Raw genomic sequence first — 24,191 nt, forward strand, 5'->3', positions numbered from 1 at the left:
CCAGCGTCCTGGGATCAAGCCCTGCATCAGGCTCCGTGCTCCGCAGGGAGCCTGCTTCTCCCTCTCCCTCTGCCTGCCTGTCTGCCTACTTGTGATCGCTCTCTGTCAAATAAATAAATAAAATCTTTAAAAAATAAAAAAATAAATAGAAAATAGAAGTGGAAATTCACCATCAGTAGAATGGATAAATTGTGATATATTCAATTAATAAAATGTTATGCAGCAATGAAAAGGACAAACTACAACTATATATTAACAATATAGATGAATCTCAAAAACATAAAATTAAGCAAAAGAACCCAGACTCAAAAGAGTACACTCTCTATGGTTACATTTATATAAAGCTTAACATCTGGCATGCCTAATCTATGGAGTTAGAAGTCAGGATACTGTTTACCCTCAGGGGCATGAGTAACAACTGGAAAGGGAGCACTAAGGGGCATTTGTGAAGCTAGCAATGTTCTATTTCTCAATTTAGGTGTTGTGTAAATAAGTGTTGTACACTTTCTGAAAATTCATCAGGAATTATACTTAGGACTTGTGTATCTTGATGTCTTTATATTATACTCTGATAAAAAGTTTTAAAATTTCAGAGTATTTTTGAAAACAGGTTTTCGGGGTTTTTTTTAAGATTTTATTTATTTATTTGACAGAGAGCATGAGCTGGGAGGAGGGGTAGAGGGAGAGGGAGAAGCAGGCTCCTGCTTAGCAAGGAGCCCGATGCAGGGCTCAATCCCAGGACCCTGGGATCATGACCTGAACCAAAGGCAGCCGCTTAAACGACTGAGCCACCCAGGTGCCCGAAAACAGGTTTTTAAGTCCTAAAAATATTTCTCCTTTTTTTTTTTTTTTGGTCATTTCTTTTCAATTCTGTAGTTATCACTCAATTTCTATTTTTCAATCTTTTTTTTTTCTTAATAGCGAGCCATTGCTTGCCCACACCAAACCTTTATGCAAAGTAGAAGTTACTGACTCCTTTTCAAGTCACCTTTATTTTCTGTTGTGCGAAATGGAGCTGATTTTGTAATTACAAGGTACTTTACTGCCATCTACTGGTAAATTGTCACAATAAAGTTATTACTATTTTTTTTTTTTTAAGATTTTATTTATTTGAGAGAGAATGAGTGAGAGAGAGCGCACCTGAGAGAGGGGAGGGTCAGAGGGAGAAGCAGACTCCCTGCTGAGCAAGGAGCTCGATGTGGGACTCAATCCTGGAACTCCAGGATCATGACCTGAGCTGAAGGCAGTCGCTTAACCAACTGAGCCACCCAGGCATCCCTCACAATAGTTATAAATTACAGTATTTACCAGCTACTAATACCCACTTAGATGTGATGTCCTCTTGCAAGACACAACTTGCCCAACTAAATGTGGTAAACTTGTTGTTTCACGTTTGTGATGAACCCCATAGACAGTAGAACGTTGACACTCTCTAGATTTTTTTTTTAAGATTTTATTTATTTATTTGAGAGAAAGAGAATGAGAGATAGAGAGCACGAGAGGGAAGAGGGTCAGAGGGAGAAGCAGACTCCCTGCTGAGCAGGGAGCCCGATGTGGGACTCGATCCTGGGGTTCCAGGATCATGACCTGAGCCGAAGGCAGTCGCTTAACCAACTGAGCCACCCAGGCGCCCTCTCGAGATTTGTTTCGTTCTTTCTTTTTATTCCTCTTTGATATTGTTCTTAAAGACATGGTTGAAGTATTCACTGCAAAAGCTTAAGCTCATTTGGACTAACATGTGAAAGCAAAAGTTCAATAAATGCTAATCAATTTGTTTATATCAAAGAACAATTGATTTGCTTTTTTTTTTTTTTTTTTTTATTTTTTTTTTATTGGGATGCCTGGGTGGCTCAGTCGGTTAAGCGTCAGTGTTCAGCTCAGGTCATGATCCCAGGGTCCTGGGATCAAGTCCCGCATAGGGCTCCTTGCTTGGCGGGGAGCATTCTTCTCCCTCTGCCTGCTGCTCCCCCTGCTTGTGTTCTCTCTCTCCCTTTGTCTCTCTCTCTGTCAAATAAATAATAAATATATTTATTTGACAAAGCGAGAGAGAGACAAAGCGAGAGAGGGAACACAAGCAGGGGTGTGGGAGAGGGAGAAGCAGGCTTCTCGCCAAGCAGGGAGCCCGATGCAGGGCTTGATCCCAGGACCCTAGGATCATGACCTGAGCCGAAGGCAGACGCTTAACCGACTGAGCCACTCAGGTGCCCCTGATTTGCTTTTTCTTTACCCAAGTCTGAATCCAGAACAATCCTGGATATCTTAGGACTGCTTTTTTTGCTCAAAACATTTTGTGAAATAGCCTTATACTCTCTTAGGATGCCTCTGTGAATCTGACATTGCTGAAGCTATCATAAGCGCTAGGTACTCTTCTAAACATTTTATATCTACTAATTCACTTAATCCTCTACTCCTTATCTGTAAGATACCCTATTATGTCCATCTTACAGATGAGGCAACTGAAGCACAAAAATGTTCATTTATTATTACAAGTGATGATATTACAAAAATACCTTCTTTGGGGAGCTTACAGTCTATTAGGGACACAAAACAAAATGAAAACCATGTAAGGTTTAAGAAACAAACAAAGGAGGACACCTGGGTGGCTCAGTTGGTTAAGTGTCTGCCTTTGGCTCAGGTCATGATCCCAGAGTCTCGGGATCAAGCCCCGCATCAGGCTCCTTGCTCAGCAGGGAGCCTGTTTCCTCCATCTGCCTGCCACTTCCCCTCCCTCTCCCCCATTCTCTCTCTCTCTTTCTGACAAATAAATAAATAAAATCTTAAAAAAAAAAGGGGGGGGAAATACTTTGGACCCTGTTGGAAAAGTCATTTTTCTCCTTTTGGTCCCAGTTTCCTCATCTGTATAGCAAGAGGGTTGAATTATCCCAAGGTCACATAGCTAATAAATGGCAGAGCTAGAATCTGAATTTGGGTATTTTGGCTTCAGAGCCCACACCTGTGATCACTATGCTATATTCAGTACCAGTTCATGGCCTGTTTCTGTCCCTTTGCGGACTTCCTGTAGACAACAAATATTTATGTTGCCTATGCTTCTGCTATTTTCACCTACAGAATATGTAGGTGCCCAAGTGGGTCTCTGGGTCCTACCTCCCAGCATCCTTGCTAATCCCAGGAAAACTTATGACCCTCAATTTAAGGACATGGATAACAAGGTAAAAGTGAGGATAGTGGCTCACATTCTGGCAAGTTTTTTTTTTTTTAAGATTTTTATTTACTTATTTGACAGAGAGAGAGAGAGAGAACACAAGCAGGGGGAGTGGGAGAGGGAGAAGCAGGCCTCCCACCAAGGAGGGAGCCTGACACGGGGCTTCATCCCAGGACTCTGGCATCATTACCTGAGCTGAAGGCAGATGCTTAACAACTGAGCCACCCAGGCGCCCCAAGTTTTTTTTTTAATTGTGGTAAAATATATAATCCATTTCACCATTTTAACTATTTTTAAGTGTACAGCCCTGTGGCATTAGGTACATTCATTGTGGTGCAACCATCACCACCATCCATCTCCAGAACTCTTTCATCTTTCCCAACTGAAACTCTGTACCCATTAAACAGTAACTCTCAATTTCTCCTTCCTGCTAGCCCATGGCATTTCTACTTTCTATTCTATTCTTTCAATTCCACAGTATTCTACTTTCTGACTCTATGAATTTGACTATCTAGAAACCTCCTATAAGAGGAATCGTATATTTTTCCTTTTGTGACTGGTTTATTTCACCTAGCAAAAGTCTTCAAGGTTCATTCATGTTGTAGCATGTGTCAAAATTTCCTTCCTTTTTAAGGCTGAATGATATTCCATTGTATGTTGTAAATATCACATTTTGTTTATCACTCATCTGATAGACATTTGTGTTGCTTCTACCTTTTGGCTCTGGTGAATAATGCTGCTATGAACATGAGTGTACAACTGCTCAGGTCGTCCCTGCTTCTACTTTTTGGGGGGTAAAAATCCAGAAATGGAATTGCTGAATCAATGGTAATTCTATGTTTAACTTTTGAGGAACCTCCAAATTGTTTTCCACAGCTGCTGCATCATTTACATTCACACCAGCAAAGCATAAGTGTTCCAATTTCTCCATATCCTCACCAACACTTGGAATTTTCTGGTGTGTGTGTGTTTGCATGTGTTTTCTTTTATAATGGCTATCCTAATGGGTGTAAAATGGTCTCATTGTGGTTTTGATTTGCCTTACCCTAATGACTAGTGATATGGAACGTCTTTTCACGTGCTTATGGGCCATTTGTATGTCTTCTTTGGAGAAATGTCTATTCAAGTCCTTGGCCCATTTTTAAATAGGATTTTTGTTGATGTTGTTGAGTTTCTAGAATCTTTCAGAACTTTCTTACCCCTAGAAATTGTTGTGAGACTTGGAGGTTTGTGGATGATGTCATCTCAGTCTCTGCGCTGGCTTCTGGAATGAACTTTGTCTAACTAGTTTCTCATTCAGTCTTTTGGATTAATTCATTAATCAAGTAACTGATTTTATCATTATCTAAAGAGTCATTCTGTGGCTATGTCAGATTTCTAGGCTAACATAAAAGAATATATGTGTATATGTTTATATGAAATTCAAGAATTGTCAAACTTGATCTAAGGTGCTAGAAGTCAAAATAGTGGTGCCTCTGGGAGAGCAAGTATTGACTGGGAGGGGACATATAGGAGGAGATAAAAGGGAACTTTCTGGGTTAATAGTTCTATAACTTGATCAGGGTGGTGGCAACACAAGAACACAGGTAAAAACTTATTACGCATATACTTAAGATGTTTGCATTTTGCTGTATGCAAATTATACCTCACTTTTTAAAAATTAAAAGAAAAAGCTTAAAAAAATTTTCCCCCCAGGACCTTGTAAGTCCTTTTGCTGTTAATTTCATAGGCTCAAGGACTTGAGATGCCTCCTTGTGGCCCTCTTTATTTTTCTTTGCCCTCTTGGGCCCATCACCTAGCACAGTGCCCAGGATTCACAAACACAACAAATATTTATTGAGCACCTCCTCTGTGTCAGGCACTGTGCTATATGCTGAGGAACCCGTGGTAAACAAGATGGATAATGTCTCCCTCCTTTTGGAGTCCACAGTCTAGTGGTGAAGACAAGGAATAAACAACCTGCTATGTCCTATTGAGGACAAGTAAGAGAACCTGTCTGGGGAATGGTCAGGGAAGGAATCCTTGAGGTAGTGATGTCTGAGCTGGGATCTGAAGGCTGATGAGTTATCTAAGTAGGGAGAGTATTTCAGGCAGCAGGATCAGCATGTTCAAGGGTGCTGAGAAGGGAGGAAGTACAAAGTGTGAAGAAGATCACTGTCATTACAGCCCAGAAAGAGAAGAAGAGGGCCCTAAGTTAAGTCTGGAGAGGTAGCAAGGGCAACAGTAAGACATCTATTTGAGCCTTATCTTAAGAGCAATATGGACCATCAGACACTTTTAAATAGGGGAGAGACCTGATAAAATTTCTGACTTAGAAACATTATTCTGACAGCAGGGTGGAGAAAAGATTGAGGGGAGCCAGAGAGGATGTGAAAAGGCCTTGGATCACTATTGCACCAGTCCAAGTACACCATGTATGCTCAATGGAATGAAAGGACTCCAGACTCCTTTTCTTAGATGAGACTAGTATGCCTGACCAGTATGCAATCGGTTTAGAATACACCGGCTCATCTTCTATCTTCTGTAATGCTCATGACAAACTCTTTAACTCCCATTTTACAGATGAGGAAGCTGAGGTTCAGAGGCAAAGAAAGTCACATAACTATCAAGAGTGAAAGCCAGTTCTGAATCCGGGCCTGTATGACAGACATTAATTCCAGTGCTGGGGAGGCGTCTCTACATTTGGGGAGAGGGGAGGAGCCACATTCCCTTGCACCTACGGAGCTTGCTAGGATGATGGTGACGGGAGAAAGTGGAGAGGGACTTATAGGCAAATAATAATAAAGGCTACAGGTTATCTTTATCACCGTTAACGTTATTAGACACTATGTGTTAGGCACTGTGCCAAGTGCTTTCCATGTCTTCCCTCATATCCTCTCTGCAAGCACCATTATCCCCATATTTCAGATATGTACACTGAGGCTTGGAGAGCTGACTTGCCCAAGGACACCCGGTCAGAGGGTTTCTAATGATATCACAGCTCCAGGAGACAGACAGTCTCCCAAACCCGCCCCTAAGCTCTGCACCCAAAAGAGCGGGCGCGCGCTCCGCCTCGCGCTATCGGGGACGTTTGGCCACGTGATCCGGGCCCGCCCCCGCCCGCCCCGCCCCCTCCCGCGCTCCCACCCTCTCTCCCTCCCTCCCCCTCCCTCCCCGGCCCGGTCCGGCCCATCCCCCTCCCCGCCGGCTCCCAGAGGCCCTGCCGGGTCGGGCTGCGGGCGGCCGGGCGCCGACGGCCGGACTGACGGACGCACGCGAGGGCGGACTGACGGACACACGGAGGGCGACGGGTACGCACGGCCCGGGCCGCTGCTCCGAGGCCCGCCCGGGAGGGCTGGGGCCGCGCTCAGGTGAGGTGACGGCGACGCGGGCCCGTAAGGGGTGGGCCCGCCGGGCGTCTGGGGTCCCGGCCCTGCTGGCTCCGAGGGAAGGAGGCGCCGCCCGGGCCCGGCGCGGGAAAATGGCGCCGGCCGGCTGTGGAACACGGCTCCTGTGCGGGCCCGGCCCGGAGCCGCCCCGCCCGCCGCGCTCGTGTCCCCGTCGCCATGTTGGGGAGCGGGCCCCGGGCCTGCGGGCGGGGGTGCTGGAGGGAGCGGGGGCTGGCCGGGGTTGGGGAGGGTGCGAGACGCGGGGTCTGGGGCGCTGAGGGAGTGCAGGGCCGGCCGGGGTCTGCACAGGGTGGCGCTCCAGGCCCGAGGAACTGGCGGGAGCCGACCGTGGGGTCTTGGCCGGGGGTCGAGAAGGGACACTGAGTCCGAACGGAACTGGGGTCAGGGTCCGTGAGACTGGAGGCCGGGACTGGAGTTTGGTTAGGCTATTCGTGTTCAGGACCCAGAGGGCGTGGGGTCCGAGCTCAGGCTGTCAGAGCCGGGACAGTTCTTTGTGGAGGGCGGGGGTGGGGGGAGGCTGTTGATTAGAAATATTAGAAATGGGGGCCCTTTGGATGCAGGCGCCAGTATCAGATTGGGGCAGTTCTCGGAGTCGCGGGACCGAATTGCAAAGCCTTATAACTCCCGAGAGACTGAGGACATACGTTCTCCTAGCATATTCTACTCCCTATTGGGAAGAGCAACAGAAAATAGGAAGACTTTGATGAGAAGGAGGGGAAAAGGGGACTGAGGTTTGGGTGCAGCAGCTGGCCAGCAAATGGGGTGCATGGAGTGGAACTGGTTGGCAAGAAGAAAGAGCCTCCATCAACTTAGGGAGTTTGTGTGTGTCTTTAAAAGGAGGGACCGGGCTGTTTGTGGGCGGTGACCCAAGGTGTCTTCCCAGGAAGGGGACAGCCCACTGTTTTAAGAGCAGGGTCACCTGGGGAGGTCATCAGAAAGGCGTTTTTGAAGCCAGTAAGAATGGTGAAGAGGAATGAATTGTAAAAACTACAAGGATCTTCTTAGAGATCATGTAAAAATTTCAGATCATATAGTGATTTTAGCTGAGATATAGAAAGGTAAAGATGACTCCTCAAGATCTTACAAGTTCCTGGCCGAGGAGGTCCTCTGCCTCCTCATTCAGCACGCTCCCTTAGAGGAATTTGTTCGCTGTGGGAAAAGTGTTAAGATGAGCTCGGCAGCATATATCAAAGAACTGTTAATCTGTTTTGTTTTGGTAATTAGTTTGTCAGTAGAAAAACTGAAGGGATACAAAAAAAGTACAGGTGATCAGCTATTTGATAATTTCCAGCCCACATCCATTTGTGCAAAGAAGTTATCTTCAGGACCCTTTGACTTCTAACTTTCTAGAGTTTTAAGAGATGCTCCTTCTGTTCTAGGTGTTTACTATACAGCAGAGGGACACAGAAAGCCAAAAAAGATAACAATGAACAATGGCACACACCCAGGATCTCTGTCATGATCAAACTTCAATTAAAGCTTGATCAAGATAGAGAAAAGTTCAAAGTTCATACGGGTATGGAAGAATTCTGAGGGAAACTATGCAAATTAGTCATGAAATAGTAGTTCTAGGACTCCCATAAAATCAACAAGGACTTTCAACAAAAAGGTTATGAAGATGTCCATAGCAAGTAAGATTTTCAATATATATTCAATGTGTATATACCATACATATATACAGCATCAAGATTCATTTGTTCTGGGTCTTTCTAATGCAAGAAGGCCTGACTTTGTGCATTGGGACCCTCTGGCATCTAGTGAAGCTGCTCAGAATAATAGTAACCCCTCTCAGAATAATATTTTTAATTGACTAAAAAAAAAAGACTTTATTATAGAGAAAAGCATTATATTAAAATACCAAAATACACAAATTATAAAATAGTAATATGGATATAATTTATCAGTACATTAAGAAATCAGATCTAGTGATGGGTCTGATAATTACAATTTTAAACACATGATGAACATAAATAATACTTTAAGATATTAGCAAAAACTGTAATGAACATAATACTTTAAGATATCAGCAATACCTGTAATATGACGTACAGATGTCTGTGATAACTGTGACAGAGTCACAGATACCTCTGATACTAGAGTGGTTTGTTGCCTATATTTCATATTTGAAGAAAATGGTAACTTTAAGTTAGAGGTTAGTGAAAATAAAGAAGTAGTTTTGGTTTTTTTCTTATCCAAGTTCACAGACCCCTCTGAATTCTGTCTGTGGATTCCCATCTATGAACCCCAGGTTAAGAAACCCTGCTCCTACCACCAAGCATGTCTTGCATTCAACAGACATTTACTATGCACTAAGGTATGTCTTTTTAGATACTCAATCTCATGAGAGAAATGAACATAAAAACAATGATAGTTCAGAATGAATACCAAAGCGGTATCAAAGGTTGTAAAAACAACAGAGGTGGGCACGACTCAGCTCTAGGAGTCAGGGAAGGTTTTGTGAAGGGGTGATGATTTGAGATGTGTCCTGAAAGGTGGAGGAGTTTGCCAGATGGAGAGTTGGACAAAAAGCTTTCCAGGTAAAGGCATGCACTTTCAGGAAATATGGTTGAATGTGGTGGGAGCATAATATGTGTGTAGAAAAAGTGGTCAGAGATGAGATGGAACTGTTGTTTGGAACCTGGCTGTAGAGGACTTTGCTAAGGAGTTTGGACTGAATCTTTAGCTAATAGGGAGGCATTCATGGTTTCCAAGGAGGAAGTGTGTATGATTTGGTTTAATTTTTAGGAAATAAATGGATGTTCTTTGAATGGGGGTGGACTAGAGAGCAGAGCCTAATCATGACAGAGGCTGTGAGCTTTGAACAAAGTTAGAATTTTCAGGTATTGATAATTGGCATTGCACGTGGTAAGAGAAAAGGAATATTTTAGATTTTTGGTTTGGGATGGTGGCTGTCAAAGAGGTTATAAAAAGGGTGAAAGGAAAATGAAGCAATAATTGTCACAAATTAGGAAGAAGTTTTTTGGGGTAGAGTAATAGACTTGGAAACCATTGCAGAGCTGTCAAGTGTGGTGTATTTTTCACTTAAGGAAATCAGTGGTCAGTGTCAGCAGACATAAAAGCAGGGAAAGGGGTGCCTAGTTGGCTCAGTTGATTAAGCATCTGACTTCGGCTCAGGTCATGATCACAGGGTCCTGGGATCATACCCCATGTTGGGCTCCCTGCTCAGTGAGGAGTATGCTTCTCCCTCTCCCCCTGCTTGTACTCTCTCTCTCTCGCTCGCTCACTCTCTCTCAAATAAATAAATTCTTAAAAAAAATTTTCAAATTTTAAAAAAATAAAAAAATGAAAAGCAGGGAATGTAGGAAAATCACAACTTCTATGTCAGAGGTCAGCAAACTATGGGCCATGTCACATTTGGCCCACCACGTATTCAGGTAAAATTTTATTGCAACACAGGCACAGTTACTCATTTACGTATTGTCTTTAGCTGATTTCACACTACCAATGGCAGAGTTGAGTAGTTTTACAGAGAAGATACATAGTTCACTATATATTTACTGTCTGGCCCTTTACTAAAGATGCTTGCCAATCTGATCAGTGTCTGAGGATTGGATGTTCAACTTCTGGTTTGCCATCTAGTTCCTATAAAATGGAGAATAACCAACTTGGATTTGTCCTCCTGGCTGGGTCCTCCATGCTCTGTGTATCTGCAGTATGACGTAGAGCCCTGAATATTTATATTGGTCTGCAATGCCTAGGTCTGTTCTGGGATCTGCTGTGTGGCAATTATGGTAGTGACAGGTTTTCACAGTTTAGACCATGCTGGGGCTTATTTTGCCATTTTTCCTACTGGGTTGTCTTTTTCAAAAGATTTCCTTATATTTTCTGATTAGTAATCCTTTGTTGGTTATGTGTATTATAATTTCCCAGGTTGTTGTTAATCTTTTAAATCTTTTTTTCTCTTGTTAAAAGAACTTGGGAATTTTAACAAAGTCAAATCTATCAATCTTTTCCTCCCCCAAGATTTTGCAATTATTCTTTATATTATCTTCTTGAATCTCTACTGTTTTGCCTTTGATGTTTAGATCTCTGATCTATCTGGAGTTGACTCTTAATGTGTGATGTGAGATAGGGTCCAGTTTCATTTTTTTCATATGTAAAACCAATTATCCCAGCACCACTTATTGAATGGCACTTTGTTTTCAAATTGTGTGCTCTTTTGGTGGAGTCTGACTAAGGTCCTAATTCTAGCTCTACTGCTTGCTAATTGTGTGACCTTGGACAAGTTGTGTAACCTCTTTGTGCCTCAATTTCCTCAGCTTTTATTTTGTATATGTATGAATGAATATATGTATTAGTATGTATGTATGTAGCTAGATAGCCAGCCAGCCCAGCGTGGGACTTGAACTCACCACTGCAAGATCAAGAGTTGTATGCTCTACCTACTGAGCCAGCCAGATGTCCCAAGTTTCCTTAGTTTTTTAAAATAAGGATAGGAGCGCCTGGGTGGCTCAGTCGTTAAGCCTCTGCCTTAGACTCAGGTCATGATCCCAGGGTCCTGGGATGGAGCCCGCATCGGGCTCCCTGCTCTGCGGGAAGCCTTCTTCTCCCTCCCCCACTCTCCCTGCTTGTGTTCCCTCTCTTGCTGTGTCTCTCTCTGTCAAATAAATAAATAAAATCCTTGGAAAAAAAAATAAAATGGGGATAATAGTATTTTATCTCGGAGGGTTGTGAGGATTAAGTGATTTAATTCATGTAACGTGTGGAACAGTGTGGCACCTAGGAAATGCTCAATAATGTTAGCTTATATTTAGCACTGTTGTTCATTTCTGATTTCCAGCACCTGGCACAGAGTAGGAGCTCAATGTACTCAATACAATTGTTTAATTTGGATTTCAGGTCAAAACAGAATGGGTGAGAGGTAGGCTGAGTGTTACAGGAGATGCGTCCATTTGCTACAGTTTTAGCTGCTGCTTCAGACTTTCCACTGGGATGGAACTCCTCTCACCCCATCACTTCTTTTGCAGAGAACTTTTGTAACAGAGGATGCAAACCAGCAGTCTGTGGTTGGATTTGACTTGCAGACATGTTTTGTTTGGCTCAAATATACACAGATTTTTTACTTACCTTGAGAAATTTGGAAGATCTATCAACACCAAACTCATATTCTCTCATAGCAACAGAGTAAAAGCTAAAGCTTTTAGGTATGATGGGTGTTTGTTTCCTAATGCTCTGCGGTCCTCATTACTCTCTTGTTTTGCTCATTTACTTTTATTACTCTATAGGCATTTGATTTTCTGGTTCTTACTTCACTGAGGTTTTAAATATCTCTTCTAAAGCAATAAATGATATGTTGGGATAAGGGTCAGGATGGTCAGAAATTGACAGATGAGTTTGTGGGCAGGTAAAAACCAAAGTCTGTTTCTAAGGATGCATCATTCTTGAGCATAATGAATAAAATGATAATTGAAATTAAAAGATAAGATGAAATTCATCTCAAATCACTGAATATTTAGGCATCTACTATGTGCTGGGTACATTAGAAATTACCACATTGGTGGTAGAAAAGAAAACTAGCTGGCCAGCTTTATGAAACATTACAGAAGAGATCTTTTTAATTGTGATGTGGAGCTGTTTTCCAGGAGAGTGGTTGGATGAGAGAAAGGAAAAACAGGAATTAATTCATTTGCCAAACATTTATTGAGCCCTACCATGTGTATTAGGCTAGAACTCTGCAGGATACAAAGATGATTCTAGTCAGAGTTTTAAGTGTCAGGAGGGGTATAGGTAATGTGTTATGGAGCTGTCAAGAATGGTGTAGAGATGTGTATTTAGGAGATAGTAAAGAGTCCAGTTTGGCTGGAGAACAGGATTGTTATAGGGCCGTGGTTGGAGGTCAGGCTGGAAATAGAGATTGAACAATAACAATAATAATAGTAGTAGCTCACATTTTTTGCATGTGTACTCCTTGCCAGATAACTTTCCAAGCATTTAATAAGTAATATTTCTTTTAATCCTCACAACAACCTTGTGAGATAGGGCACTAATTTTTATACCTTTTTACAGATAAACTGAGGAAAAGAGCTAACAGTTGTTGGGGAAAGAATTTGAGTCCAGGCAGTCTAATTCCAAGGCCTGTGTTAGTCTCTGTATACTATACAAGTGAATCAGGGAAGGCTTTGAATCCTTTTCAGTTCCAGGCTGGGAAATTTGGACTTGATTGACTAATGGGGAGGCCTCAACAGTTTTTAGCCATGTGGTGACATAATGAAATCTGTACCTTAGGAAGGTAAGCCTGCTAGTGAATGTAGGAACAGTATGAGGAGAAAGGAGAAATATGGAGCTAGTTTACTCTTTTCCTCCTCACTATATTCAGTGCTCCTTCAGAGCTGACCCTGTGTCTGTTTGTCCCTCCTGTCCTTCAGCTCCACTGTCTGTTGTGTTGTCTGGCACATTTATTTTTTAAAAATGTAATCTTTTTCTATGTCACTTTATTCTAAAAAGGGCTTGAAGTGGCTGCCTAGGAGCTCAGTAATCATTTGCTGAGTTAATTAATAAACGCCTAGAGGTATAGGTAGAAAGTGTACATAAAGGGAGTACTATGGCTTTGTTGGAGGGAGTAAGGTAGCCCTAGAATTTGGTGATAAGCTCTATCTTATGTATAAACCCTATAAAGCAAAAGCCTGGAACCACATCTTCTTAAACTTGTGAAGAATTGTATTGGGTCAGATAGAATATTAATTAACTATGTCAGTTAAAAAGCTAAACTCAGAAACAGAAAATGGTGGTTGCCAGGGCCTCTGGGTAGGGGAAATGAAGATATGTTGGTCAAAGCATATAAACTTCCAGTTGTAAGATGAATAAGTTCTGGGGATCTAGAGTACAGCATGGTGACAGTAGTTAACAATAATGTATTATATACTTGAAATTGCCGAAAGAGTAGATTAGATCTTAAATGTTCTTACCACACACCAAAAAAAAAAAAAAAAAAAAAAGTAATTGTGTGCGGTGGTAGATGTGTTAACTAAATTTATTGTAATTTTACGGTATATATGTGTTTCCATCTCATTATACACTTTAATACAATGCTGTATGTCGATTATATCTCAGTAAAGCCAGGGAAAAAATCTTTGTTGTTAATATTAATGATCACTAAATTCAGAGGACATTCATACTTTAAGTAGATATTTAGGTTTGTATTTAACATTAACCAGCTACGACCACCACCCCTGCCCCCTCCCAACCCAATGCACACAGAGAGGCAACAAAAGCTCCCATTAACTGGCACCTTTACCAATATTGAACCTATTGAATATTAGTTCTATAGTACCATTATGTATATTATCTAAAGACCAGACAACAGCAGTTTCTCACAAGAAGAAATAGTTAAAAATTTGTGAATCAGATTCCTGTTTTGGATTTTACAGAGGGAAATTGTTCATTAGGTTAAGTCCCTTGTAATTTTAAATATTAGATGAAAGTTAAGACTGTGTCCCTTCTATAAAATACAGACTTAAAAAGTTCAAACACTTGGAAAAATCAAAGACATTGTGGTTAACCACCAAATGCTAGTATAGGTGAGAAGAGTTTAGGTAAACCAGCATCTGACTAGACTTAATAAGAGACCGATCAATAGACCAAATCCAAATAATGGATTTGTTAAATATTCTTTCCCATTGTGGGTATTAACAGCAGTGTATGCATATACATGTATGCACATATCAGTGTGAAATATATTGATAAAACTGGTATAAGTCTGAATCTAGGAATGCTTCCTAAAAAGAATGAGCCTTCAGTTGAGTTCTTTTAGATTGTTTTCAACTCGGGCGCCTGGGTGGCTCAGTTGGTTAAGCAACTGCCTTCGGCTCAGGTCATGATCCTGGAGTCCCAGGATCGAGTCCCGCATCGGGCTCCCTGCTCAGCGGGGAGTCTGCTTCTCCCTCTGACTCTCCCCCCTCTCATGTGCTCTCTCTCTCTCATATAAATAACTAAATAAAATCTTTAAAAAAAAAAAGATTGTGTTCAACTCTTCAGTATATGTGGAGATGACTCATTCATAAGCATTGCAATCAGAATAATGAAGTATGGAGGAAAATATTGTGATAGTATATATTGACTGCCTACCAGTGTTGAGAGGTATATCCAGTTGGTGAGTAATTAGTTTCTGCTGTCAAGGAAACTAATTCATCTGGGAAAGCGATATGAACATAAATAAAAAGGGGGGAAGCGTAAATGTTTTAAATGAAACTGTAAATGTTATGGAAATTCAAGAGAGAGAGCACTACTACCGGAGGATCAGGGAAGTCTTCGTGGAAATGGTGGTATATTTCCTAGGGCTGCTGTAACAAACTGCCACAAGCTGGGTGATTAAAACAACAAAAATTTATTCTCTTACAGTTCTTGACACTAGAACCTGAATTCAAGGTGTCAGCAGGGCCATGTTCTCTTTGAGACAGGGTAGAACCTTTCCTTGCCTCTCCCTGGCTTCCATCAGTTCTTGGTGTTTCTTTTCTTTTTTTCAAGATTTTCATTTATTTATTTGAGAGAGAGAGGGAGAGAAAGAGCAGGAGGAGGGGCAGAGGGACAAGCAGACTCCCTGCTGAGCGGGGACTTTGTAGGGAGATGAAGCTGGAGTAGTTTGTTGGGGCCCTAGATGCCAGATCTAGGACATTCAAATGTTTCTGAGTGGGTTGTATGTGGGAACGGGATGGCACTGCAGAATTTTGAAATATGGTGGGTAACTGATTCAAGCTTTGGATAGCTAATTCAAGCTTTAGGGAGATTCTGTGATCTAGTGATCATGGATAAGTAGACACCCCAAAGAAAAACAAATGGTTGGTCTTTTAACACACCCAGCCTCCCTCATTTGCCCATGCCAGTAACTTTTCACCAGGACAATCAGGGAATCCCTCTTGTGTAAAAAAAAAAAAACAGCACTTGCAAAAACACCACAACAACAAACTTTGAGGGTTTTTTTAGCCTCTTGGTCACTCATCCATGGATATTGAGATACATCAGCTTTTTAGGATCTCTATTCAGAAGCCTCTCCATGGATTGCAGTATTAATAATCATGTCACTTTAATTTTCTTTCAAATTTTTCTTCAAAATCACCTCTTTTCCATCTTTTTTTGTTATCTCTTGATTTTTCTCAGAACTCTTCAGTCTTTCCATATCTTTTCTAAACATCTGACTAATGGAAAAAATTGAGGAAGATTGTGTACTGTCCAAACCAATGATACACTTTTTTTGTGTCCTTTAAAAAAAATTTTTTTTTTTTTAATTTTAAGCAGGCTCCATGTCCAACATGGGGCTTGAACTCAAGGCCCTGAGATCAAAAGCTGCGTGCTCCAGCAACTAAACCAGCCAGGTACCCCTTTTCTTTGTCCTTTTAATGATAGTTATGTTGACTTTTGTCCACAATAGGACTTTATTCAAATTGTGAATGCTCATTCAAACTGTGGTCAACAGTAGAGCTCAGGTGCTTTTCTTTATTTGTCTCTAGGCAGTTCTTCCTGATTGTATATTTGCATTGTTCATATATTCTCTAAGAGCATGTGTCCCCATGAAATTTCTAAAATTGTGTTTAAATATTACAAAAGATGTTCTAGTCATTAGCATATGTGCTGTATAGTCTTTACAAGTTTAATTCATATAGTTTTTTTTATAGTTTTTTCATTTGGCAATATATTGAGGTACTTCTCCAATGTTTACATACTTATTTTTACTGGATACATAATAACCAAAGTTTAAATACTGTCTGTTTATTTGGTATTTGGGTGATTTCCATTTTGCTTTTATTTTTGGTTTGCAGTTCTCAATTAGGGCACCTGGGTGGCTCAGTTGGTTAAGCGTCTGCCTTCAGCTCAGGTCATGATCCCGGGGTCCTGGGATCGAGCCCCGCATCGGGCTCCCTGCTCGGTGGAAGCCTGCTTCTCCCTCTCCCACTCCCCCCACTTGTGTTCCCTCTCTCGCTGTGCGTCTCTCTCTGTCGAATGAATAAATAAAATCTTAAAAAAAATTCTCAATTATAATGTGTAACATGTTATTATAAGTCTTTTTCCCCCGATTTTTTTCTTAGAATATATTCTCTAAAATGATACAGTTTGGTCTAAGGATAATCACTTTTTAGCTATCTTGTCAGCTTATTCTTTCTTTTATTTTAAAAGATTTTATTTATTTATTCGACAGAGAGAGACACAGTGAAAGAGGGAACACAAGCAGGGGGAATGGGAGAGGGAGAAGCAGGCTTCCCGCAGAGCAGGAAGCCCCATGTGATGTGGGGCTGGATCCCAGGAGCCTGGGATCAAGACCGGAGCCGAAGGCAGACGCTTAATGACTGAGCCACCCAGGCGCCCCAGCTTATTCTTTAGAATAACTACCAGTTTATATTGCCGCTAGCCACAAGTTATTATTGGATTTTATAATTTTTTTCTTCCAGTATAATAGTGGTACCTCACAATTTTGTGGATTTTTAAAATATTTAAAATATTTTATATGAAAAATTTCAAACATACAAAATCCCTGAAATAGTAGAATAAACACCCTTACACCCACCACCTATATTCAATGTATAGCCATATGCTTAATAAAATACTTATTAAACCTTTTAAAAATAAAGACATTGTGAAACTATGCCTTTAAACATTTTAGCATGCATCTCTTACAAATACATTCTTCTGCATACTCACAATACTGTTATCGCACCTAACAAATTATCAGTAATTCCTTGATATTATCTACCAGCAAGTCTGTATTTAGGTTTCCCTCTTTGTCTCCAGATGACTTTTATAGCTGACTTATTCAAAGTAGAATCAAATTTAAGGACCATGCATTGCATTTGCATTTTATTATTTATGCAGTTGTAGTCTTTTTAACATCTGGAACAGTTCCCATTCCTTGTCTGCTTCCTCACCTTTTTAATTTTTTTTCATGGCATTGATTTGTTGAGACCACAGCAGTTTTAATGTCCTACATTCTGAATTTATCTGATTATTTTCTTTGTGATATTTATTCCTTTATTTCTTATATTTCCCTAAGCTGAAGGTTTAAAGACTTGATTAGATTATAGCTGAATATTTTGGCAAAAATACTTAAATATTCTTCACATTGTATCAAATCACAAGGTACACAAATGTCTAGTTGTCCCACTGTTGATGATAACTTTGATCACAGGTTTAAGGTTGTGACTTCTAGATCTCTCTATTGTGATGTTATATTTTTTTCTTCTATGACTAGCAAATATATTTTTTACTTTTATTAAGCTGAGTATTTTTTTAATCTTTGAGCTAGTTTTTAATATCATTTGACCATTTATCAAATGATTTAGTTTTTTTCCTTTTAATTTTGCACTGTGTTTAAAAATTTTATTAAGTGTAACCAATAGTGAGTTGTTACAATAGATAAATTTCAAGTTTCAAAATATAGCTGAAATCCAATGTAATTTAACCAAAAAAAGGATACAGATTGTAAATATATAATAGGGGACATTTCTTTGACAAGATTTTGTGATGAGATGTGTTTCCTTTTTAAAAAAACATTCTAGGGATGCCTGGGTGGCTCAGTCATTAAGCTTCTGCCTTCGGCTTGGGTCATGATCCCAGGGTCCTGGGATCGAGTCCCACATCGGGCTCCTTGCTCAGTGAGGAGCCTGCTTCTCCCTCTCCCTCTGCTGCTCCCCCTGCTTGTGCTCTCTCTCTCTCTCTATGACAAATAAATAAAAATCTTAAAAAAAAAAAAACATTCTAAGCAGACAAACCTAAAAAGCATAAAGCTCTTGTATCAAAAATTTCTTTCATTTTTCTTTTTGAAATGGAGGTAAATCTCAAATTCATAAAAGTTGTGTTTACATTTGTTTTACATGCCCACCCAAAAAGCACCCAGAATGTATTTTTTTAAATTTTATTATGTTAATCACCATACATTAGTTTTTGATGTAGTGTTCCATGATTCATTGTTTGCGTATAACACCCAGTGCTCCATTCAGTACGTGCCCTGTTATTTTTATTTCTTGTTCTTTGAGTGTTTCATTTGGTTGCTTTTATACACCCATTTTCTTAATTCCATTTTTCTGTTGTGAATTAAATAGGATTTTCCTTCCAAACCAGATAGGCATATTGAAACTACTTGAGCATCATCTGAAGTACATGAAGAAAAAGTCAATCCTCTCCTCCTCTGTAGTTCCTGTCCTCCAACCTACCCAAGTATAATAGCCTAGTGTGGTTCTTTCATATTTTTCTCTATAGTCTTAGAAATAAATTAGATGCTGATTCATTTTCTCTCCTAAGATTATCATGATGCCATACACATTATTCTACAAATTCTGTTTTTTTACTTTATAGAATATACATTTCATTCTGTGTCATTAAACAGATATCTAACTCATTTTTTTTCTAGCTGCATAATGTTTCATTTATGTAGTTTTCTGAAGGAGCATCAGGTTTTTTTCTAATTTTATTTTCTGCATCACGAACAGTGGATATCCTTGTGCATATATCTTTAAGAAATGGAGTTTTTACTTCTGTAGGATAAATCCCCAAATATGGGGTAAAAGGTAAACTTATAATGTGGGTATTATGAACGTCCAGGTTATTTTCCATAAAGGTTGTTGCAGTTCTTATTCCCACTTGCACTGGATAACAGTTATCTTCTCAGTTTTTGCCAGTCAGCTGAGAAGAGTTTTCTTATTTTTATTTTCATTTCCCTGACCATTAATAAGTTGTATACGTTCATTGGACATTTGTATTCTCTATTCTGCAGATTGCCTTTACCAGTTCTTGTTTTTCTCTTGGGTGGTTAATTTTGTACTCTTTAATCAACTTGTAGGTGCTTTTGTGTATTGAGGATATTAACCCATTTTTTTGTCACATGTTACAAATATATTATTCCAGTCTGTCATTTGGCTTTTGACTTTGTGGTTTCTTTGACATATAGACTATTTTGATTTTTGCCTGATCATGTCTGTCAGTCTTTATTACTTATGGGTTCATGTCTTGCTTATCATCACCCCACTAATGAATTTTTATATTTTTGTTTTATTGTTAGTAATTTTTTACCTTAATTTTGTTTTTCTCTTTTTTTGCAATTTGGGTAGAGATTTATTTCTTTGTGCTTTTTTTAAGTATAAATAACCTGTTTATCTTGCCATTGAATTTCCTCTTCTGATCAAAATACTCTCTTTTTCATTGTTTGGCGATAAGCACAGTATAGATTTTCTAGTTTTTAAGTAATCTCTTTTGAACTTTGAAGAAATACTTTTTAAACTGTTCCAAGTTATTTTGAATCCTATATCTGTGTTTAAAGATATTAGCAATAGTGTATTCACCTAATACAGTTCTGTCTACAGGTTTGCTAAGTGGATTTATCTGGGTCATCAATAATGATGAAATGGTAGCTACAGGATTTAAAAGCTGATCTTAGGACTTCAGTGTTTGATTTAAAAAGTGACAATTTTAAGAGCATAAAGCAAAAAAGAAAAAGAGAGAGAGAGAGAAAAGCCTGACAACACTGTCATTATGAATATAAGACAATGGAGAAGAAGAAACACTGGTAAACTCTTAGAATGATGGCCTAAGGACTTCTGAACTTAGAGCCCAGATCTCATGATTTAACTGTGTTGGAAATTTAATAGAAAAAAAAGCCATTGTTCTTTTTTTAAAGATTTTATTTATTTGACAGAGAGAGAGAGAGCACAAGCAGGGGGAGCGGGAGAGGGAGAAGCAGGCTCCCTGCTGAGCAGAGAGCCCGATGCGGGACTGGATCCCCGGACCCTGGGATCATGACCTGAGCCAAAGGCAGTTGCTTTACCAATTGAGCCACCCAGGTGCCCCACCATTGTTTTTTGTTTTTGTTTTTCCGCCATAGTTGTTTAAAGCTGTCTTCCATCTTATGGCAAGACAACATTCATTCTTATTGTTATTTATTATACCATACTTTTCTAGTGCTTTTAAAATGAATTATTTTGTAAAGAAGTGTCACATATGAAATGAGAGACCTTCCTACTACTAAGAAGCTTCAAACTATTCACTCAGGCCTCAATTTTTCCATTAGGATATTAGACCAGATGATTGTCAAGGGCTCTCTAGTTCTTACTCTGCTAAGGTTCTCAGTTTATTTTTAGGGAAGTTTTTAGTAGTTCCTATATTGTAGGATTTGATCAACTTTTCAATGTTATTTGTATATTTTGAGCATGGATTAAAAGACTGGTACTCCAAACCTGTGCTATTTATTTATTTATTTATTTATTTATTTATTTATTTTTACTGTAGCTTTATTAGGATTAAAAGAACACAGTGGTGTTCATAATTAGAACATGATGTATAAAGTAGTTTTTTCTAAATTTTACTTTATCCACTTTCATGGCATCTAACGATATGGGGAAAATCTCTTTGAGCCTCTGACTTATTTTGTTGGTTTATATTGTGCTTAATTAAATTAACTATATTTGTGTTTAGGATGAGTAGTTCCAGGAATCTCAAATTTCATATTTCACGAATTTATCTTTTGTTTCTTATGCTAAAATGTCAATTGAAATTTAAAAATTAATGTTAATATTCCCTAATCCCTTAAATTATCTGTTATTCCTACCAGGAGCAAACCAATTGTTACAGTATTGAAATGCCAATCTCTCTGACAGGCATTCTGTGGATCCTTTCAGGTACTCAGTTTCTATTATTTGATTGGAGGTTTGCATAAATCTTCCCTTGGGCGCCCTTGGTTTAGGAACAGGAAGCATGTAATAGTTTTATAAGAGATTCACGAGGTGTAGGAAGGATGGGATTGGATCTTTAGTTGTGCCATGGCAAATCATTTTGACAGTTCACATTTAACTGTTTATTCACTTTTTAAATGCCTTATGAGTTATCCCGAAACTTTTAAGGCTATGTGGTTAACAGGCCAATTTATTTTAAGTACTGTAAGTGTAATATCCAGATTTAGGCATTCGTATAAATGTTATTTAAATTCCTCATTCTACAAAATTTTTGTTTCTTATATAGTAACTTCAGGAGCAGGAAAGTACCTACCCTGCCTGGTGCATAATAAGCAGTTGGTAAAGGATAGTTGAACAAATGCATCCATTCAGAGTATTCAAATTCTGGATTAGAAATTATGAGGGACTTCTCTACACATAATTTTTTTTTGAAGATTTTATTTATTTTTTTGACAGAGAGAGACACAGCGAGAGAGGGAACACAAGCAGGGAGAGTGGGAGAGGGAGAAGCAGGCTTCCCACGGAGCAGGGAGCCTGATGTGGGGCTCGATCCCAGGACCCTGGGATCATGACCTGAGCCGAAAGCAGACGCTTAACGACTGAGCCACCCAGGCGCCCTCTACACATAATTTCTATTTAAACAATAACTCATGGGGGTGCTTGGCTGGCTCAGTCAGTGGAGCATGTGACTCTTGATCTCAGGGTTGTGAGTTTGAGCCCCACATATTGGGTATAGAGATACTCAAAATCTTTAAAAAAAATAATAACTTATGTTCTGTAAGTTTGAAATTATTTCACTTGATCTTAGCCAAAAGGCTGAGAAGTGATCGAAATGATTTCAAAATACGAAGTTGAAAAATTCATGTAGAAGAGTCTCTTGGTAAAGTATTGAGGATATTATTACTAGCCATCTTTTTTTTTTTTTTAAGATTTTATTTTTAAGTAATCTCTGTACCCAACATGGGGCTCGAACTTAAAACCCCAAGATCAAGAATCACATGCTCTACTGACTGAGCCAGCCAGGCTCCCCTATACTAGCCATCTTTGAGAACGGAAGGTTTTACACCCAGACAACAAATCTGGAAGATTTATATTTGGCACAAGCTGAAGATATGCTTGTGTTTATGAGGCAGAATCCAGAAGAATTCTAGGATTCTTATTTTACAAAGCTGTTAATTAAAGTGTAGTTGACATATAATGTGACAGTAGTTTCAGGTGTACACTATACTGATTTGACAACTCTATACATTGTGCTATGTTCGCCACAAATGTAGCTGCCATCTGATACCCTAAAACTATTACAGTATCACTGACTATATTCCTTATGCTGAACCTTTCATCCCCATGACTTATTCATTCCATATTGGAAGCCTATACCTACCTCCCAGTTCCCTTCACTCATTTTGCCCATACCCCCATCCCCATTACAAATCTATTTAAAACATTTGAATAGAGATATTCATTGGTTAAAGTGAAAGCAGATAAAATAATAATTAAATTAGGCTTTATTTAACTTATGCGGATGGTGCAGTAGCTGTGATAGTGCACAGCTTTGAACCTAGGACATCTATATTTTCTGTTTGCTTGCTTGTTTGGTTTTTGCATTGTCATTTGTGATGAAAATTTTTTCAAATCATGCAACCTCTGTGGGACTGTTTATGCTACATACTTCATTAGAATCCTTCAGGGGTTCTGCCCAAGACAGATATATCTGTTTTTTTCATATTTGTTAACTAAAGTAGGACACATACAATGCAAAGTGCACAAATCATAAGGGTAATGAATTATAAAATGAACACCCTCGTATAACCACTATTGATGTATTTTGAAAAAACTTTCTTGATGATTATGAAAGCTTTCCCTTTTAAAAAAACCACTGGATTTGAGACTATAGGTAATCTCATGTCTTTTAACAACCCTTTTTAGAGTGAAATTAGCAGAAACAGTGGTAGAAAGAAAGAATTTGGCCAGTCACAAAAATTTACTTTGAATAGGTTTATTGGGCTTATATGTTTAGTCTTTTCTTCTGATGTTTCTTGTCTTCCTCTTTGCCCCTTTCCCTTTCTATCTAGGTCCTGGATGGAATGGAGAGGGGTCCTACTGAACATCTATTATCTTTTCTGAGAGTGGTCAGAGAGTTCTTAAACAGGTCTGTTGTTTATATAGAATACAAATGCAATCTTATTTTATTAAAAAATTGATTTCAGTTGATAAGAAAAGGATTGAATTAGATAGAAATAGAGTTTACTTTTTTAAAAGAAGGCATTTTGATCTCACTGTCCATGGGGCATTTTAGTTTGGCAGGCTGCATTTGACATGTAAATGGGACCCAAAGCAACTGAATTAAATGAGATCTGCTTATTAGAAAAGCAGTTTCTTAATAGAAAAGCAAGTGAGCCTTGTCTTTTTGAGTTATGTTGAATATATGTAATATGGCAGAATTCTTTATTGGTTTCATGGGAAGTACTAAGAAAAGATTAAAAGGTGAATATCTTAGTTGTCTATGATTCTGAAGGGGAATGGAGGCATGAATTAGCCAAGAAGGAAAATATTTGGCCCTCTTTTTCATGTTTTCACAATTTATAACATTGGAAATAAAAGGTACCTTGCAATCTCTGATTCAGAGAAAGACAAGTTATGTAGAGTTTTGGCTCCCCCCCCATTCATTTATGTCTCACTCTGTCACCAGGAATGAATTTTGTCATTATTCAGTCAGATAAAAACCTTAGCTTAGTGATATCCCAAACTTGTCTTCACGTTGGACTCACCTATGGAACTTGGCAAATTATTGGTGCCTTTGTTTCCCTTCCTTCCCTACTCTTCACTCCATTGTGATTTAATTGGCCTGGGAATATGATGTGGGTTTTGGAATTTTTAAAAGATCCCCAGGTGATTCTAAAGTGCAGACAAGTTTGGGAACAACTGCTCTAGCTAAAACAGATCTGGCCCCTATTGCAACTTGTGACTTTT

General features: G+C 39.3%; 1 protein-coding gene and 1 pseudogene across 13 annotated transcripts in view; one reads left to right on the plus strand and one right to left on the minus strand.

Annotated features, from left to right (window-relative positions):
• Positions 1-6,327: 6,327 nt before the first annotated feature.
• Positions 6,328-24,191, plus strand: part of NCOA6 (nuclear receptor coactivator 6) — a 104,216-nt gene continuing 86,352 nt past the window's right edge. For 8 of the 13 annotated variants that reach the window (XM_073880521.1, XM_025876420.2, XM_025876415.2 and 5 more), the window contains exons 1-4: positions 6,328-6,513; positions 15,805-15,881; positions 21,101-21,167; positions 23,294-23,370. The gene's annotated coding sequence lies outside the window, so the exon portion shown is untranslated. The remainder of the gene's footprint in view (positions 6,514-15,804; positions 15,882-21,100; positions 21,168-23,293; positions 23,371-24,191) is intronic. The other 5 variants (XM_073880523.1, XM_025876422.2, XM_025876417.2 and 2 more) reach the window with 4 other exon arrangements.
• Positions 21,920-22,049, minus strand: LOC112827594 (U2 spliceosomal RNA; annotated as a pseudogene).

Source organism: Callorhinus ursinus, unplaced genomic scaffold (assembly GCF_003265705.2).
Source record: "Callorhinus ursinus isolate GAN/ISIS: 27379988/994484 unplaced genomic scaffold, GSC_fseal_2.0 scaffold38, whole genome shotgun sequence".
Taxonomy (NCBI): Eukaryota; Metazoa; Chordata; class Mammalia; order Carnivora; family Otariidae; genus Callorhinus; species Callorhinus ursinus.